Genomic DNA, 12610 nt, shown 5'->3' on the forward strand with positions numbered 1-12610 from the left:
AGAAGGAAAACAATTAGCATTTTGTAGACAACTACTCTTTTTTAGATTTTTGTGCTCAGCCACTTTAAATATGTGACCATTTGTGTTGGAGGGAGGCGCGTGCTTTCAGGGACCCAGTGTGCTCTCAGACCCCTTCCCAGATTCCCACTTTCAACCTGGATTGGGTGTCTGTGAAATTCAAGGGCAAAAGGGCAAGCGGTTGTGATGTGTGAGGGATTCTTAGGAGGGGAGACCCTTAGCCTGAGTGTATAGAGGGGGCACCAGCCAAGAACAACAGGTCCAAGAGACTGGAGGGACATGGGAGAGGCAACAGTCAGTGAGGGTGAGGGAGTCTGAGGGAAAGATGCTCAGGAGAGGTGGCCACTGGGGAGGGCTCTATAACAAGGTCAAGGTCATTCTGGCAAAGAGAGCATGGGAGAAAAGGGGGAGGAGAGGCTGGGCTGAGGGCAGGCTTAGGGCATGGCATGTTTGTGGGGAAGGAGGCAGCCCACTGGGGTAAGAGCCTGGGTTTGGGTGTGGGCCAAGCTTGGAAGAGTTCTGTACCCTCCTGTAACTTTATTCTGATGTGATGCAACAGATGCAGCTGACTGGAAGGGCCTGGAGAATCAATTACCCATTTCCCAACACTTGCTCAGAATGTGCCCCGGGGAAGAGTCCATGAGCTCCCCTGGACGTTGCAATTGTACGTGACTGAATTCTTGAGTCCCAGGAAGCTAAGAAGAGTGGCTTCATTTCATGGTGGGAAGCACATTTTAGAGCAGATTATTTCATGTCTATTGTCTTCATTAGACAGATGAATCATTTTGAAGCATTTACCAGGCACATGCAGGCTAGTGCTATATAGTACATTGCAGGAGAACGGATGCAGCTTGGCAATGAGAAGATTCCAGTTGAGTTAGATTGATTCAGCCCATAGCAGGTAGCTGGGTGAGGAGCTGTGTGGTGTGGACTTGGGACAAATTACTGTGGACAGGAAGACAGAGAGAAGCAGGAGTAACAAGCATGTGTGCTTCAGTTCCCTCAGGGCCGGCCAGCTAGCATAGCTGGAGAAGTGGTCAAGTGTAGGGCAATAGAGGGTGATGAAGCCTGTAGTGAAAATTCAGGGAAGGCTTATCAGACGCTAGTTTTTAACATTGTATTGGGCAAACAAAATTTCGACAAATTTTAGGTGTGTCAACTTTTTTGGGGGGGAAGGGAGATAATTTTAGTATTGCAAACACTGTAAGGAAATGAACAAAAGGTAGTTTAGGAAGTTAGCCTGATTCTAAGTCAACAGGGGGAGCAGAGGCTGCTAGTTAGAGATGGAGTGATTACTGAGCTCTAGGTGTGAACCATCAGGCCTGGATATGGGGAGGGTGTGTCTGAAGGAAGGCTGGGAAACAGGTAGCTGAGAGATCCTGGGAGGAGAGAAATGTCAGGGTTAAATCAAGGAAGCTTATGAAGAGAGAATTCTGGAGAGCCCAAATGTTATTCACATGCTCCAAGAGAAGGGCTAGTTTCGAGGAGAAGGAGAGTGGAAGTGAGGCTGGCCCATCCAGTGCAGCAGGTGAAGTCAGGGATGTTTGCGGTCAAGTTCTGAAGCTTTATAATTTCCCATCTCCTAAGCCAGAAACGATCAAACCAAATTTTGCAAATAAATGCTGGAATGTGAAAAAAATCAAAACAAAGCCGCTTGACCCAACTTTTCTTACTTATCAACGTTTTCTTTGTTATTAGTACGAATCTTACACAGAATCACCCAGTCTGATATTATTACATCTCTGGGAACTGTGATGAAGTAAGTGAGAAAAAGAGAGAAAGTAGAAGTGGAATTCAAATGAGGAAAAGTGATGCCTCTTTGGCTTAAAAACAAACAAGACACTGCCTTGATTATTAAAAATAGAAACCTGAGATAAACGTCCACAGATCTTATGAATTCATGCCCTTTCCATGAATTCCTTAAAGAAAAGCTCCCACCAGCTCTTAAAAGCTTTCCGAAGTCCTGGGGATGGGGGGCAGAGATGTGAGGGAGACATGAATTCAAGGATGGTTCTAAGCATGCTGGCAGCATGGTCAACAGGGGAGCAGTTGCCTTTGGGGCTGAAACACTGGAACTTGGTGAGTTTTGATCTCTAGCTCTGATTCTCTGTGACCATGCCACCAAAATGAAGATTTCTTATGTTACATCTCACCCTTCTCAACGCGGCCAGAGCTGGTACAACATTGCATTCTGTCTAGGACGATGTCGCCCTCCAAGCAAAACTATAACCTCTCATATGGCAACACTGTGTGGTATTCATGACTGCCTTGTCTCTCTTCCTTTCTTTTCCTTTTTCCTTTTTTCTTTTGTAAGTAGAAAAATAATGTGGTTTGATGCAATGGCCCAACACAATAGGAGCTAATGAATAGAGCATGTAGCACTCGAGAGACTGCAGTTCAATTACTGGTGGTGCCAATCAAGTCAGAAATATTAACCATGGTAACCGCAGAGTTCCAGCTCTATAGATGCATGGGGGAGGCAGTGGCTTTTTGGGAATCGTCGGGGTCCTGGGAGGGAGAAGGGCTTCGAGTGACAAAGCACCACTGAGCTGGTGAATGCCGCCTTCACAAAGATGGGCATTGATGGGCTTCTGCTCCAAGAAGTCCTGCTGAGGACGCCCAGGGCTTTATTCCTGGCGAACTTGCAGGAGTCCAGGAGGGAAGGTACAATGGCATAGAAATATGTATTTAGAAAGAGATGAATAGAGAGAGAAGAAAGAAAGTTATGTGCCGTGGGTCATTCTGGATTCATGAGGATTTGGAGGCTGTGAGTTATGTACAGTGTAAGGTAGGTGTTTGGAGTTCAATCATGTTCCCCTAAAACTCCTGTGTGGGGGACCTAAATCCCAAGACCCCCGGATGTGACCTTATTTGGAAATAGGGTGATGGCAGACATAATTAGTTAAGATGAGATCATCCTGCAATAGGGTGAATCCAGTACGGCTGGTGTCCTTACAAAGAGGGGAAATTTAGACACAGAAATGCGCATGGGGTGAATGCCGTGTGAACATGAAGACAGAGATGGGGTTGCTGCATCTGTAAGACAAAGAAGCTAGAGGCTGCCAGTGACCACCAGCAGCTGGGAGAGAGGAACCCAACCGATTCTCCCTCGCAGCCTCAGGAGGTAGCAACTCTTCAAAACCTTGATGTTGGACTTCTGGCTTCCAGAACTGTGTGAGGGTGAATTTCTGTTGTTAGGACCATTCCATTTGTGGTGTTAGGTGAAGCAGCCCTAGCAAGCTAGTAACACCCAGAGCTACTGAATCAGGAACTTTGGGGGTTGGGCCCAGTTACCAGGAGATTTTGAGGTACTCTCAAGTTTCAAGAACTACCCCTACAAATAATTTGTTCCCATTAGACAAATCTGGGCATGTTTAGTTATTATCATAATCCCTCCTCTCCTTGCATGCACGTCCCAATTTATCAAATTAGAATCTCGCAGTTATTTCTGGGAATAAGTTCTGAATCCCTAGGGCCCAGGTTTTCCTGGGCTGGGTCTGATGATTTTTTCCACTCAGAAGATAATTGCTTTTCCAATAAGGAATCTTCACTTTTGCATAGTGTTTCCCAGTTCATAGCACACCTTCACATTAATTGTCTCATTTGCTTAATTTTAGGTCTTGACCCACCCACGAGGAAGAGGAAAAAGGAGACACTTTCACTTATTTGGCAGCCCCTTGGGGAGCCGGACATGGAGCCCAGGCCTGTGCGTGGCTCTGTCCTGCAGCTCCCAGGGGACAGCAAGGACCTAGGTGTGCTTGGGACAGTCACAAACACTGGATTTGCAGCTGGAGACCTACGGCCCTTGCTTGTTTAATGCTTGGTCATTAGTTTGGTGGCTCTATTTGGAAGAGAACCTATAATGTGATCTTGAGCGTGTCCCCAGCCCAGCCCTCCAGGGATGCCTCTGTCCCTCTGTGACCTTCGGGATGGTCCCTGGTATTCCCAGCCCTTCTCGATTTGTCCCATTCCCTCCCCCAGGCTCCTTTCCTACCCGTCCCTGGCTCCCCCCCACCTCACCTGTGCTCTATGAGAACAAAGACATCAGCTAACAAAGCCCTTACCACGTTTCACTCTGAACATTTCTCCGTATGAGACACCTTTTCCGGAATCAGCTTCCTGTTCAGGGTTTAGGGGTCCAAGGCCCTGCATTTCTGATGAGCTCCCAGGTCCTGCTGGTGGTGGGTGGACAACCCTTGGAGGAGCAGACACTCAGCACATATTAACTTGTTTCATCCTCACAACCACCTTTGAGGTTGGTGCTACTGTTGTCCCTGATATTCTTTTGAGAAAATGGAGGCCCAGGATGGTGAAGTGACTTGCCTGCGGTCACACAGCAAGTTAAGTGTCAGAGCTGGGATTTGAACTCAGGAAGTCTGGCTCTGGGGTCCATTTTCTTGTCCACTACCCTGTACTGCTTTTCAAAGGCTCAGCTAACTATTTCTGGTTTCCAAAGGCCCCATCTTCTCTCTCTCTTCCATGACTAATGCACATTAATCAGCCTCTCCTCCCTCTCAGTGTTCTCATCTGTGGAATGGGGTTGAGACAATACCTACTTCACAGGGCTGTATGGGGATCCAACAAGATAATCTATAAGTTTACTCCTGCTTCTCCTCCTTTTTCCTGCCATTGTCATTGCTGTATGGTTAATACTGTGGACTTCAATCCCACTGACCGTGCTGGGGCCACATCCTTGGGACCCCTTAGCTATGTCACATGGTGTGTTATTGAAACTGTTAGTTTCCTCTTCTCAAAAGGGCACGATAATAGTAATTCCTTCCTTTAAAGTTACTTTATGAAGTATGAACTAGATACATGTTAGCAGGGTACAGAAGGTGCTGGTGAGTGCTCATTGTTAGTATTTTCATTCAATAGTTCCATAAACACACCTCTCTCAGCCACAACTACACACTCGAATTCGATTAGGAGTCTCAGCACTTGCACATGTGTCCTCTTGTTTAGTCCTTACGCAAGTCGGGAAATGCTCATTCCCACCGTGTGGATGAGAAAACGGTGTCATGGCACGGGTGAGACTTAGTGCCAGCTGGCTCCTTATTGGGGACCAGCGTTGAAGCCCCCAGCCCTGTCCACTGGTTCCTCTTTCCGACATGGTCAGTGTGGGCTTCACAATGAGTGGCTGCCACGTGCAGAACCAGGTCACCCGCGTGTGTGAGCATCAGGGAGCTTCTCCGCCACCCAAGTACTTTTCTACTCTCTTACCTCAGAGTGTGTGGTTTCCTTAAATCCCTTTCTTTTAGTTATGTCTTTATATATTTGTATATTTTTTTCCCTCTCTCTTTCTCTCTGACTGAGGCCCCTTTTGTGACGTCCAGTAACATGGACAGAGTGGGCGTGGCCAGCTCTGGGGACCAACCTGTCCTTGGCCCTTCAGTCGCATCACTTTTGAGAGATGGCCCCTGAGAGCCAGGACTGTGGAGACAAGCTCTTGGGGCCCAAGGGGTAGATGGTTTGGTAAACCCACTCCTGGTAGCACTCAGTTTCCCCTTCATCTTCGATTAAACACAGGCAGGAGCGATTGATAGAAAATTTGAAAACTGAGTCCATGTTGCCTGCCGTGCTGTGTGCAACCCTGTCCATGTGATGCTCTGAGATGAACTGCGCGTTGTTTAGTGTGGGGGTCAATATTTTCCTTCAGTAAAATGACACCTTTTCTGAGGTTGGTGGCAAGCTTACAGATGCTCATTCATTTTGGACTCAAGTTTTTATAGTTGTCTCTCTCTGCAGTTTCGTGACCTATACTAGTGTTATTGGTAAAATGTTAAGTGAATTCCTGTTAATTTTATTTTCATATCCACAAGCATTTGTCATTGGCCTGCAATGTGCATATCTTTGGGGGATTAAGGGGATCATAATAGGCACACACACACACACTCACACACTCACACGTGCACACACTCACGCGCACATACAATCACACAATCTCTTGTAATGAATTCAAGGAGATTTGCTTCTAGCCTGGAGACCTTACAAAGGAAACAATTGAGAAATATTTCTAATATCTTCCAATTAAGAACCCAAAGGAATGTGAGGTCAAATGCTGGACGCCGTGGAGTCAGGCAAAAGCACTGCTTTTTGTGAAGAGTGGATCACTTCAGCTCTGTGTGGAGGGAGACAGCCTTTTTGCCTTCTCAGGGTGCAGATTGGAAGCAAGACACGGGGATCTGTTTTTCTAGGGTGCAAGTGGTGATATTGAGGAAAGAATATTGGACTTGCTGGCCAAAGACTTGCATTCCAATTTTTGATCTGATATTTGTTCATCATGGGATTTTAAACAAGTTAATTAACCTCTCTGAACCCAATTTGCTGATCTGTAAGACGGAGTTAACGATATCCACTCCAAGGATTGCTGAGTGGAGAAAATATCCGGTAATAGATGGGAACAGAGTCTGTGAACATGTCCTTAAGAGGTCACGATGATAACTATGCCCTGCACGTAACTAACGTGATGTCTGCACATGGACATGACAGTGAGTGAGGAAGGGAGTGAGCAGATCCATCCGGAGCCCCCATTTCTGTCCCTAATGAGTGGCCAGGCCTGAGCAGGAGGACTGAGGGGAAGCATAGACGGTGCAGCCTCAGGGAAGGGTGGACCCGAAGCTGGAGAAGCATAGAGGGCAGTGGTATTGAGTATATTCATGGGATTGTACGTCCATCTCCACTTCTGGTTCTGGGACTTCCTATCATCATACTTGTAAAATATGGAAACCCTCTACTGTTACGGAGTTACCCAGCATTCCCCTGCCTCCGCTCCCTGTGATAACTGTCTCTATGGAATTGCCTATTCTGGACATTTCATGTAAGTGGAGTCGTTACAGTATGTGGCCTTTTGTGTCCGGCCTCTTTCACCAAGCATAGTGATTTCGAGGTTCATCGACCTTGTAGCATGTATCTGTACATCGTTTCTTTTTTTGGCTGAGTAATATTCCATTGTAGAATTAGGTCACATTAGGTTTCTCTGTTCATTCGTGGGTAGACAGTTGCATTCTTTCCACCTTCTGGCTATTGTGAATAGTGCTGTCATGGACACTGGGGTGAGAGGTTTTGTTTGAATCTTATCTCTTGTCTCCAAATATTTCATCCTCTGATCTTCTCCCCTTCTTTCACTAAACCTTCAGTGGTTTCCCTGCCTTGTGGGATAAAATTAAAAGTCACATAACATGGTCTCCAGGCCCCAAGTGCTTTGGCTTTTGCCCACCACCATGCACGCCAGCCATGCCAGCCACTCCAACCATGCCAGCCACTCAGCACTTCTCTTGGTTCCTGGAATCCAACAAGCTTCTACCACCTCTGCTCAGTCCCCTGGCTTGCCAGCTTAGCCTATAAAGCTCCTCTGGATTCTTCTTTACCAAGCTCTCTCTCAATCACACTTCCCAGTTCAGCCAGACTGAGTCCAGCACCCCCAAAACAGCCCCTTGTTTTGTAGCCTCTCATACCCTCCCTTCTCCTTTGCAGTGTGCGTTACCATTGCATCACAGTGACGGATGGTCTCTCCCTGAGAAAATGCAAGACCCCCGAGGGATGGTAGGAGGTGTCTCCTGCACAGCTGTAAATCCGGCACGTAGCACATTTCCTGCCACAACGTAGGTGTGCAACTTTAATTTGTCAAATGTTGAGGGTGCCTGACCCCCAGCCACTCCGACACATTTAATAGTCTCTGCCCTCCCTCTCTGCCGCTCCACACTTCCTGTGTTTGCACAGTGTGGGGCAGAAACAGGGAAGCCCCTTTGTCCTGTGAAGAATTTGGGGAATGTGCATCATTTCCTGTGAGGTCCATGTAGATGGCCAGGGTCCCTGGGTTCCTCCACAGCTGCGAGGTGAGAGGTGCGGTCTTTCACCCAGAGACTGGCAGAGAAAAGGGTGGTGGCATCCAGGAAGATTGCTTTCATCTGATCCATGACTGTTTTCTGTTAAGCAGAGGAGCTGCCGACCTAGCAAAGCTGGGAATGTACGATGGCTGAAATACATTAAGCCCTGGGCCAACGTTCATACATTTGAGATGACATCAGAGCCATGAAGACCCCATCACTTAACCTCCCACAGAGACAGAGCAAAGTCAGTGCCCCGTGGAAGAGCACTCACAGGGTTTTCCTCCTGGAACAAAGGCTGGGGAGGGAGTGGGGTGCAGTTGTCTTTAACAGGGCAATGCCACAGTCACCAGGCTTCCTGGGTCCTGGGGAGCAACAGGCGGTGGCATCAGCAGGAGGCCCCATTCCTACTGCAAAAGTGAGTCACTGCAGGTGGATGACCGTGCGTGGGGAGGGGATAGGAAGGACTTCATCCCGACCAGTGGCCTGGGGTGGGGTCAGACCCCAAAAGCTGACCATGGGGAGAGCCAGGGAGGACCAGCTGGACAGGTCCTTGGCTGCAGCAAATGTTTGGATCATTCCATTTTGCAGCCCATGAGGCCTATGGAAAATCTTATTGGAGAGATTGCTTTGGTTTGTTTGTTTTGTTTTTTTTTTTTCCTACTAAAAAGATTTTTAATGGGGAGGTAATGACATTAAAGCATTAATTACCCTTCAAAATAATGGCTAATAGCCGTTAAACATGCCCCCATGCCAGATTCTGGCCTGTGTTCTTTACTTGTATCATGGCTTCTGAGTCTCCACAATGAGCTCCCAAGCAGGTGTCCTGATTGGCCCATTGTACCAAAGGAACAGGATCTTGGGGGAATTCAATGATTTGTTCAAGGGTATTTAGCGAGTAAAGGCAGAGATGGGATTCCGGCCCAGTTTCCTTTGAATTCACTTTTAACTTTTACCACAAATTGACCCATTTTGTAGGTTTGGGACACGTGGGGGACACACTTAGGATTCAGTTCTAAGCAACAGGGAGTTGTTATAGGGGATGGAATAGAGAAATCCATCATCCATCATCCCCAAGGATCCCATAGCCGATTTCTCCGGAATCATGCACAGGTGTGCGCGCACGCACACACACACACACACACACACAACACCCCCCCCCCCCAAAACAACACCACACCCACACACAAACAAATGAGCCAGGAGCCTCCAGGGGCAGCCTCTTTCCATCAGCCAGCCACATGGCCCCAGCGAACTGGTTCAGACTGATGTTGGGCTTGAAATCACATGACCAAACACTCAGCCATCCTCTTGGGTTCTGCATCTCTGGGCCAAGGGCTACATTTGACTTATGACGTTACCCCTTCGACGGTTATCAGAGAGAGGCTGCACCTCTTCAACTCCTCCCCTTGTACAAACTCATGGCAAAGGAGTGACCTCCATGCAGTGATTCACAAGGAGGTGGCTTGTCTCAGGGCTTAAGAACACAAGCTCTTGGGACGACGGTCCAGGTCAAATCCCCAGCGTGCTACATGTCACCGTGGGACTTGGGCTAGTTACTTAAACCATCTGTACCTTCCTTTCCTCGTTGGCAAAATGAGGGTAACGAGGGTACTTTCCTGTGATGGTTAATTGCATATGTTAACTTGGTTAGATTATGGTACCTCGATATTTGGTCAAACGTCAGTCTGGACGTTGCCGTTAAGGTATTTGTCTAGGTGAGATTAACATTTACATGAGTAGACTTGAGTGAAACAGTGTGTGCTTCATAGTGTGGATGGGCCTTATCTAAGCAGATGAAGGCCTAGATGGAGAAGACTGATCTCCTTCAGCGAGAGGGAATTCTGCCAGAAGACAGCCATCAGATTCAATCTGCTGCACTGAATCTTCCTTGGTAGCCTGCTGGCCCATCCCGCAGAAATTGGACCTGTCAGGCCCCGCCATTGCCTGAGCCAATTTCTTAAAACCTCTCTCAGGAGGACATATAACATCCTATTGATTCTGTTGTTCTGGAGGAGCCTGACCACCACACTACTACACTCCCTCGTTGGGTTGTTCGGAGGATTAAATGAGGTATTACACGTGAGGTTCATGTAGTATAGTTCACTGCTAAATTCAAGAGCAGAGCCTTGCATAAAGTAGGGGTCAAAGGGTGAACAAGAATGCTGAGTCCATTCTCTGCAACGTGTAGGCATTGGGTAACATGTCCTGCTGCTCAAGGTCAATGCCTTTATCTAGGTCCTTCCAGTGTCATAAGAAATGGTGAGTCTCAGGTGATGTCAGCTTCCCAACACTGCAACTGGCTTTTGCACAGGGAAGTTGATTCTTATTCAGGAATGAGGTTACAAAAGGCAAAGCTACCAATGAATCTGCAGTCCTTGGCCCTGGGATGGGTAAAGAACCAATGCCTTCGTAGAGGTCTGGATGCCCCTGGATAGTGAGGTGGGTGCAAGTACAGCTGCTTCAGAAAAGGCAGCTCCTGTTCTCCTTGGGAAACCCAGAGCCTAGGAGGTAAATCCTCACCTGAAAACCAAGTCCAGGGCCATGACCTTGCTGAGGGGAGGTCATGGCCAGGGTAATGGGCGCACAGAGGGGGGAGGCAGAGAAGGCGGTGGAGAGTCTGCGGGTAAAAAGTGTCCTGGAAAAAGCAGAGGACGAAAGTGCCGCAGAAAGTGATGCAGCCCGAGGGGAGGCCAAAGCAGTGGGAAGTTTGCTGGGCTGTAGAAGGCCTCTTTGTCCTGGGGTGAGGAGGGGGCTTCCATCAGAGGGGGGAGGGAGAGCTGACCACCTGAGGGACAAACCCATTTGCAGTCGTGCATCGTTTGTGCTGATTGTGAGAAAGCAGTGGCATGACTGCTAAAGAATTGTTTTTACTCTAGCCTACTTATTTTACTTAATTTTAAGGTAGTTTTATGATACCATTGAGGGAGGGAGAACCAGTTCCTTGGAGACAAAAGCATTACCATACCCTGTCTGAAATGTCCCTTAGCATCCAGCGTGGTGCCTCCTTGCATAAAATACATTTTTTTCATCCATTTTTTTCAGAAATGGATTAAATGATAAAACCTTTGCTTTCTAGCTCATTTAATCCATTTAATCAATGTTTAATGACCGACAGAAATCTAATCAAAGAATTTCAGATGCAAAAGGACCCTTAGGTATCAGCTCTTCACCTAGTTTATCATAGAGATGAAGATACTGAGGGCTTGAGATGTCAAGTAATTTGCCCTGAGGTACCAAGTAGCCTGGCTGGTCACGTGAGAGCCCTCTAAATCTTTGTAGTCTGAGAACCAGAGTGTAATGCATATCCTCTGAGACTGCACAGGTCTTCAGATATGGTCCTGGTAGGACCACAAGGTGTGTTATGACTAAGCTTCCATAACAAACTCTGCAGAATTTTTAGACACAGAACCAACTCAGATCATCAAAAAATAATCACAGGTGTTCTTGTTGTGGCTCCGTGGGTTAAGGACCTGGTGTCTCTCTGAGGGTGCAGGTTTGATCCCTGGCCTTCCTCCATGGGTTAAGGATCCGGGGTGGCATGTGACTCAGATCCTGTGTGGCCGTGGCTGTGGCGTAGGCCTTAGCTGCAGCTCCAATTCGACCCCTAGCCTGGGAACTTCCATGTGCCACGGGCATGCCCTTATAAAGGAAAAAAAAACACAATCATAATAATCATAAGCACCTTCTCCAAATTAATCCCTTTAAGAAAGTACCTGCGCAAAGGAACCTCGGTGTCACTTGCAATAGTTTGCCTGGGTTCTTGCATAGTAGGTGCATATTAATTACCTGAGGAATGACTGAAAAAATGCATGACAATGGTAAGAAAAGGGACTTGGGAACACATGATATTAATATCTTCATGTACAAGCACGCATACATCATTATGCAGCTGGTTAGATAGACAGATTTAGGAAATAACCACTCAGGATAGTATTTCTTCACGATGTACTGGAATTCGATTTATAGGTGGCTTTGTTATCTAATTGGGTCCTCACAGCAGAGTAGATCCTTCTCTCCCCACTTTATGGAAAGTGGTGCTCGGATACATGAGGGGATACATGAAGGGATACATGGATTGTCACAAATGTGCCACTCTAGTGGGGGACCCTGACAATGGGGGAGGCTGTGCAGGTGTAGGGGAAGGAGGCATACAAAAAAATCTCTGTACCTTCCTCTCAGTTTTCCTGGGAAACTAAAACTGCTCTAAAAAGAAGAAAGCGTTTCCTAAAAAATATGTGAAATGAACGAATGGATAGAACAGACAAAACTTGCTTCTCCCAATCCGATTTAGTGCCCCAAAGTCACCCCTGATTTCAGACTAAGCAGGAATGCGTTTCTGACGAAGAAGCTGCCTTTCTGGGTTTTGGTTCTGGAACCAGTCGTCGAAGGCGGCCAGACAGCGTATACACACTTATTCACCTTCGTTCTGTGGGTCATGTCTCCACAAGGGCATGTCACTGTCATCCCTGCAACGTGGGAGTTTCTGGAAGATAAGGCTGAGCACCCTCTCCTTCCTCTCTCTTCAGTGTGGCTTCATGCTTGTCTCTCTTATCACTGGATCCTGAGCGGGCGATTATCTGTGTCTGGCATCGCCCTGTGCTGCTCCCCGTGATGGAGGCCGTGTGGTAACCGGCTTCCTACGTCCTCTCTCTACAGCACTTGGTGTATAACAGGAGCTCAAAACCCGCTTCCTGCGGAAGAACCGTGACCACTGAACTGCCTTTATCCATCCCGTAGAACAGACACCGATCCAGCGCTTTAGG

At 47.5% G+C, this 12610-nt stretch overlaps 1 long non-coding RNA gene across 1 annotated transcript in view; it reads left to right on the plus strand.

The window, feature by feature from the left end:
* LOC102161862 (uncharacterized) overlaps window positions 1-5859 on the plus strand; it is a 47007-nt gene extending 41148 nt beyond the window's left edge. The window contains exon 8 of the long non-coding RNA XR_002342879.2: window positions 3636-5859. This is a non-coding gene — a long non-coding RNA (uncharacterized LOC102161862). The remainder of the gene's footprint in view (window positions 1-3635) is intronic.
* Window positions 5860-12610: the final 6751 nt, after the last annotated feature.

Source organism: Sus scrofa, chromosome 3 (assembly GCF_054392235.1).
Source record: "Sus scrofa isolate SSC_HxYL_T2T_F1_AM1 chromosome 3, Sscrofa_HxYL_maternal_Yorkshire_Landrace_v2.0, whole genome shotgun sequence".
Taxonomy (NCBI): domain Eukaryota; kingdom Metazoa; phylum Chordata; class Mammalia; order Artiodactyla; family Suidae; genus Sus; species Sus scrofa.